At 37.5% G+C, this 6,116-nt stretch overlaps 1 pseudogene; it reads right to left on the bottom strand.

Annotated features, from left to right (window-relative positions):
* Positions 1-2,881: 2,881 nt before the first annotated feature.
* LOC141518266 (guanine nucleotide-binding protein G(I)/G(S)/G(O) subunit gamma-5 pseudogene) lies at positions 2,882-3,088 on the bottom strand (annotated as a pseudogene).
* Positions 3,089-6,116: the final 3,028 nt, after the last annotated feature.

The following is a 6,116-nucleotide window of genomic DNA, read 5'->3' as shown; positions in this document are numbered from 1 at the left end:
AAACTAGAATTTTTTTCTTCTTTTTTTAAAATCAAATTGACCAGAAGTTTATCATCTTTATTTGTTTTTTCATAAAACCAGCTCCTGTTTTTATTTATTAGTTCAATACTTTTCTTGCTTTCAATTTTATTAATTTCTCCTTGAATTTTTAGAATTTCTAATTTGGTGTTTAATGGGGGGGTTAATTTGTTATTTCTCTAATTTTTTAGTTACTAGTTGCTTATTTAGTTCATTGATTGCCTTTCTCTAATTTATTCATATAAGCATTTAAAGATATTTATCCCCTGACAGCCACTTTGAGTGAATCCCATAGGTTTTGGTATGTTGTTTCATTATTGTCATTATTTAGGAAAAATAATTCTTTCTATAATTTTTTGTTTAATCCGCTCATTTTTTAGAATGAGGTTATTCAGTTTCCAATTAGTTTTGGTTCTATATCTCCCTGGCCCAATATTGCATATGATTTTTATTGCATTATGATATGAGACAGATGTATTCACTATTTCTGCATTTCTGCAATTGATTATTAGGTTTTTATGACCAATACATGGTAAGTTTTCGTGTAAGTGCCATGTACTACCAAAAAGAAAGTACATTCCTTTCTATCTCCATTCAATTTCCTCCATAAGTCTATCATGTCTAGGTTTTCTAACAATCTATTTACCTCCTTAACTTCCTTCTGGTTTATTTTATGGTTAGATTGATCTAAATCTGAGAGCAGGAGGTTGAGGTCTCCCACTAGTTTTGTTTTCTATGTCTTCTGTAACTCCTTCAACTTCTCCTCTAAGAATTTGGATGCTAAACCATTGGGTACATACATATTTATTATTGAAATTACTTTATTGTTTATGGTACCTTTTAGGAGGTTGTAGTTTCCTTCCTTATCTCTTTTAATGATCTCTATTTTTGCATCTGCTTTGTCTGAGATAAAGATTGCTACCTCTGCTTTTTTCACTTCAGCTGAAACAAAATATATTTTGCTCCAATCTTTTATCTTTACTCTATATGTATCTCTCTGCATCAGATGAGTTTCTTGTAAGCAGCATATTGTAGGATTCTCGTTTTTAATCCACTCTGTTATTTGCTTACATTTTAAGGAAGAGTTGATCCCATTCACATTCAAAGTTATAATTACTAACTCTTTATTGCCTTCCATGTTATCTTCCCTCTGCTTGTATTTTCTCCCTTTTTTCCTTTTATCCATATTCCCCAGTGTTTTGTTTCTGAATTCTGCCACCTTCAGTGTGTTTGTCTTCCTATATCCAACTCTCCTCCCCCTTTTATACCCCATTTCCCTTTGCTCCTTCTTCCTTTTCTTCCTTCTATTGGTTTCCCCTTTCTTCTCCCTCCCCTTTTCCCCTTTTAATACTTTAAAGGTAGGATAAGTTTCTTAATTTAACTGAGTGTGTGTCTGTTAACTTTAAGCCAATCTGATGAGAGTAAGATTCAGGCAATTCTCACCTCCTCACTTCTTCTCATCTATTGCAATAAGTCCTTTGTACCTCTTAATGTAGTGAGATTTGCCCCATTCAGGCTCCTCCATCCTCCCAACTCTTTACTGTCCTCCTTTTTAAGGAGCTATTGTTTTTAAATCATTCTATTTGAGTCTCAGAAAGATCATGAGTGTCCATCACTTCTAGCTATTCTCTCCACTAGAATTACAATTATTGAGAGTTTAAATTAGACTATTTCTCCCATGTAAGGATATATCCAGTTTCATCTTATTGGATAACAGTTTCTCAAATAAGTCATACATATCCATCTCTTCTGGCTAATTAAATTCTCTCTAATAGAGTTACAATTCTCGAGACTTGTTAAAGTCTTTCTTCTAGTTAGGGATATTGCCAGTTTCATCTTATTGGATAGCAGGTTTTTTTTCCCTTCCCCCCTTTTTTAAAATTTAAAACTTTTTTTTAAATTTTGCCTTTTCACATGTCTCTTGAGTCTCCTGATTGCAGTTCAAATTTTCTATTAAGCCCTGGTCTTTTCAACTGGAAAAGTTGGAAGTCTCCTATTTCATTAAATGTTCACCTTTTGCCCTGGAAGAGAAGGCTTAGTTTTGTCATATAATGGATTCTTGATTGCATTCCAATCTCCCTTGCTTTTTGGAATATCTTGTTCCAGGCCCTTCAATCCCCTAATGTTGATGCTACCAGGTCCTGTGTCATCCTTACTATGGCTCCCTGGTATTTAAATTGTTTCTCTCTGGCTGGAATTTAGCTACAAAATTTCTTGGTGTTTTTATTTTTGGATACCTTTCTGGAAGGGATAGATGTATTTTTTCAATAATTATTTTGCCCTCTGGTTCCATGATATCAGAGCAGTTTTCCCATCACTAAATCCCATAATATTAAGTTCAGGTTTTTTTTTTCCTCTTCAATGTTTTCAAGAAGACCAATAATTTTTAGCTTATTTGTCACTGATCTTTTCTCAAGGTTATTGATTTTGCTGATGAAGTATTTAACATTTTCTTCTATTTTTTCAGTTTTTATAGTTTTGTCTAGCCAATTCTTGTTGTCTCATGAAGTCATTAATTTCCATAGAATCCATTCTTTTTTTTTAGGGCAGAATTTTCTTCCTTTACCTTTTTTTTTGATTTTCATCTGAAGACTTTATTGTATTCTTGCCAGTGTACAAAAGAGAAATAAATGAAAATTCAGAGAGGTAGATGAGAAAGTCTAACACAAGTCAAAATTTGGATAATTAACTTGGCAAATTGTTACACATATATAGATTAAACTTTTTTGTGTGCTTCATAATTCTCTCCTTTGAATAGTTACAATTCACATCACACAACATCACATCACATCACATCACATCACAGATCCACATATGAAGACTGGATTCAGAGATCCTTCTCAAGTAGCTTAAGGTCATTTTGCTACAGGAATGAACAGACTTTCTGGTGTCAGAAAGGATTCGTATTGGAGGATAACTCAGTCAGCAGAGCATTATTTGGGACATTTTGCAAGAAAAGCTGTTTCAGATCAGCAGAAGCTTGAGAAAACTTCATGTGATGGAGCCTGGCCTCAAGCTGGAGCTACTGTACCACCTTCCTCATGGTGACAGCATTAGAGCTGTTAGACATGACACAAGGAGTGGAGTTGGTGCTTGATGGAGTGTCGGGGAGGTGGGTAGTGGCTCTGGCCCTTCCTTTACCTTTTGCAACTCCTTTTATGATTGATCAATTCTATTTTTGTAAGAATTTTCTCTTTAATCATTTGAGGTTTTGAGAGAAGTATTTTCTTTTTGCATTTGTCCAATTGTATTTTCCAAGGATTTGTTTTCTTGTTGCAAGGTGTTACTTTTCTCATGGGTTTCTTTTCCCAATTTTTCCAAATGACTTTTAAAATCCTTCCTGATTTCTTCAAGGAAATCTTTCTGGACTTCTGGCCAAGATGGTGGAGAGAAGACAGGCACAGTTCTAAAAGTCTCCTGATCTCTTCCCCATCTATCACATGAAACAAACCTCTTAAAAGAAATTCGACCCACAAAACCCAGAAAGAAAAGCCAGGAAAAAGAACATCTACCTCAGGATTTGTCTCTGGCAGCAGCTTTGGCCAAATTCGGGCGGGTGAGTCTGGGCTCAGAAGGAGGATCAGCCCCAGATCAGCCAGATTAACAGCTGAATTGAAACCAGGAGTCCGAGGGACTGAGAGCAGGACCTGCTGGATCAGAGGTGGGGCTTGGGTTGGCAGGGCAGCAGAGGCTCTGGTGTTGGTGCTGTCCACCTGGAGCTTGGGGATGGGGCTGGGGGGAGAGTTCTGGTGCAGGAGAGCTGCATACACCATCCCTGGGCTCCTCTGGTCTGAGGAACTCTGAGTCCTATTACAGCTCAGACCTCTTCCCAGAGCAAACAAATGCAAACTACTTCTGCCTCAGGCCCAGGTGTGTGAGCAGAAGAACCATCCAAGCTGAGGAATGACCTCAGGCCAGGGTAATGCCCACCATTGATTGAAGGCAAAAGAATTCAATAGCTCCAACTACTCTCTTCAAGCAAAGGGAGAAGGCCTCAGGCAAGGTCACAGACACTCCAGAGAAAGCAAACAACACCTCCTACTGGCCATCCAGAGAAACTGCACTCAATGAGTAAAGCCCTTAGCGATCCCAAGCGCCGGTGAACCAGCCACCCCCCCCCCCAACTCAAGGTCTTAGCAAAATGAAGAAGGGTCAGCAGAAAGGTGGATCCAAAGAAAAATTCCTGGAAGGGAAAGACCCTAACTCAGAGAGACCTGGAACTTCTGAGGAGAATACAATCTGGTCTCCAGCTCAGAAAGACTTCCTTGAAGAAATAAGGAAGGAGCTTAAAAATTTGGGAGAGACAATTAATACCTTGCAACAAGAAAATAAAATCTTAGAAAGTATAATTGGACAAATACAAAAGGAGAATAAATCTCTCAGATCATCAACTGGACAATTACAAAATGAGAATAAATCTCTCACACCATCAATTGGACCAAAACAAAATGAGAATAAATCTCTCAGATCCTCAACTGGAGAAATACAAAATGAGAATAATTCTCTCAGATCCTCAAATGGGCAAATGCAAAAAGAAATTAATTCTCTCAAAACCTCAATTGGTCAAATAGAAAGCTCTTTCAAAAGTAGAATTGACCAATTGGAAAAGGATTTTCAAAAGGTTAATGAAGAAAACTCCTCCCCCCAAAAAAGAATGGAGTCTACAGAAACTAATGACTCCATGAGACAGCAAGAGTCAGTTAAACAAAATCAAAAAATTGAAAAAGTAGAAGCAAATGTAAAATACCTCATCAACAAACCCACTGACCACGAGAATAGATCGAGGAGGGGCAACCTGAAAATTATAGGACTTCCTGAAAACATTGAAGAGAAAAAAAGCCTGGACTTAATATTACAGGATCTAGTGATGGAAAACTGCCCTGATATCATGGAATTGGAGGGCAAAGTAGTTATTGAAAGAGTAAATTGATCCCGACCAGAAAAAGATCCTAAAATGAAAACACCAAGGAATGCTGTGGCCAAACTCCAGAACTATCAGATAAAAGAGAAAATCCTGCAAGAATCCAGAAAGAAATAATTTAAATATCAAGGAGCCACAGTAAGGATCACTCAGGACCTGGCTGCATCAACATTAAGGGATCGAAGGGCCAGGAATGAGATATTTTGAAGAGCAAGGGAGCTTGGAATGCAGCCAAGAATCTACTTTCATGCAAAGTTGAGCCTTCTCTTCCAAGGAAAAAGATGGACATTTAACAAACTGGAAGAATTCCAAAAATTTCTGATGAAAAGACCAAAGCTAAACAGAAAATTTGGACATCAAACAGGAGGTTCAAGAGACACATGAAAAGGTAAAAAAAAAAAGGGAATGGTAAAAGGAAAAAAAAATGCAATCCAGTAAGTTGAAACTGGCTATATCCCAGCATGGGGGGGGGGAAGATTCTCATAAATCTTGAGAATTGTAACTCTAACAGAGTGAATACACCTAGCCAGAAATGATGGACATTCATGACCTATCCATGAGACTGCTATCTAATGGGATGTAATTAGCTTTAACCCCACTTGGGAAAAAGACTCTAATAACTCTCAGGAATTGACTCTATTCAATAGAATATACTGAATTAGAAGGGACAGACACTCAGAATATTCTATGACTTAGAATGATCTAAAAAAATACTACTTCCTTTAAAAGGGGGACAGGAAAGAGACTAGAGGAGGGAGGGGATTGAATGGGGTAAATCTCATTACACTAAGAGGTACAAAAAACCTATGGTAATAGAGGGAAAGAAGGGAGCAGAGGAGAAACACCTGAATCTTCTTCTCATCAGACTTGGCTTAAAGTCAACCTACACATACTCAGTTAACTTATAAAACATCTAACCTTTCAAGTATTAAGAGGGGAAAAGGGGAGGGGGGGACAGAGAAAGGGAAGGGGAGTTGGGGAAAAAGGGGAAATGACAAAAGGAAGGGAAGGGGAAAAGGGAAAGGGGAAAGAAAGGGGAGACTGTGATATAGGAGGGCAAACACAATAAAGGGGGTGGTATTCAGAAACAAAATACTGGGGAATATGGATAAAGGGGGGAAGAGGGAAAAATACAAACAGAGGGAAGATAGCACAGAGGGCAATAAAAAATTAGTAA

Source organism: Macrotis lagotis, chromosome 1, assembly GCF_037893015.1.
Source record: "Macrotis lagotis isolate mMagLag1 chromosome 1, bilby.v1.9.chrom.fasta, whole genome shotgun sequence".
NCBI classification, from domain to species: Eukaryota; Metazoa; Chordata; class Mammalia; order Peramelemorphia; family Peramelidae; genus Macrotis; species Macrotis lagotis.
The sequence above is the reverse complement of the archived record's forward strand: the minus strand, read 5'-3'. Positions and strand labels throughout refer to the sequence as shown.